The sequence below is a fragment of the Morus notabilis genome, unplaced genomic scaffold (assembly GCF_000414095.1).
Source record: "Morus notabilis unplaced genomic scaffold, ASM41409v2 Scaffold1483, whole genome shotgun sequence".
Lineage (NCBI taxonomy): Eukaryota > Viridiplantae > Streptophyta > Magnoliopsida > Rosales > Moraceae > Morus > Morus notabilis.
The window spans coordinates 26,958-28,434 of NW_010360436.1; positions in this window are offsets into that span (position 1 = coordinate 26,958).

Sequence of the window (1,477 nt, forward strand, 5' to 3'; positions counted from 1 at the left end):
CAAAGGAAATGGATCTTTCGATTGCTCCCGAGACTTGAGAATGGCTTTCAATACACTCGTAAATCATTGTTTCCACTCTAGACAAAAGAACGGATCTGTAACACCCCTAGGTGGGAGTTACGCAATAAGAATAAAATACGAGGGATAAACGAAAATAAAAATAAAATATAACTCCTGAAATATAAACGACAAGTGCCCATGGGACTTTTAACGAAAAACTCATGATTAAAATCACAACTCGACAAAGAAAATTAAACCAGAAATCCACAGTACAATATAGCACCAAGTAAAATACTAAAATAATACAACCATCATCAGTCACATCCATGTTGAAAACAACCCCGTCAGAATCTTACATAAAAGAAGAAGACCAAAAGAAGGGATAGGTCTCCAACACGTGCACACTGTGAGACGTCTACTCCTCGTCTGAAAGATTACACTGCACACCACCTGGGGATAGGAAGAGAAAAGGGGTGAGCATGAAATGCTCAATAGGAGGACTATCACTCACCTTTAGTTTTATTTAGTTTTCCAATTAAACCTGCATGGTTAGTAGTTTTTATGTTTTATGTATAATGAGTCAGATGATCAGTATCAGTGAGATAACCCAATCCGTACGCTCGTGACAAAAAAATCCCGAAGGGCGCGGTGATTTAGAGGCACTGATAGCAAGGAGCTCTATCTCGGCGTCCCTACCAGATCAGTTCTCGAACCACGGGCAATGGTGAACTGTCGTTCCGAGCCCTCACCAAGACGCAACCATTGTACAGTAACCTTGGGGATTCTCAACCCTGGAGAGCGTCATCACCTCTCCCCTCTTTTACCTTTTCGGGTTCACACCCAGGGATGGTGAACGGCCACACCTACTGTTAGCACACTATCTCACGATCGTGTCTGGTTTACATTCTCCTAACCATGTTTTTGTGTAAGGTTCTAAAATTATGTCAAAATCTCTTGGCCACGCTGTACATTACAGGACGGGCCCCCTAATGGTTATGTTTCAAGTCATGTCGTATAACAGTAATAAATAAGTTTGATATACAATTTCAATCTTCTCAAATTTAACAAAATAAATTAAATTAAATTAAATTCCACAAAAGTTAAGTAATAGGACCCCTACCTCAAAACGGATCGTCAATCGGAAGTCGAGAAGCTGAGAAACGAAGCTTCGCCGGAATCCGGCCACCAGCGGCGGCGGTGGCGGCGGCGATACGGCGGCGGAGCTTCCCGGTGAAGAATCTCGCGGCGGACTTGGGTCCTACCCCCCCTAAATCAATAGTTCTGAATCCAATGGCGATGTCAATTTTACCAAATTCGGCCTCTAACAACACGGATCGAGATCCTCAATTCTGGCTGAATTTTGAGTCTTGAATCTTTGTTTTTCAGCCACGGATCTTCAAAATTGATTGAGGGCTTTCATTACCCGTGAGATTCTGAGTATTTTGACACCAAGATCACGAGGATCCAACGGCTAGAT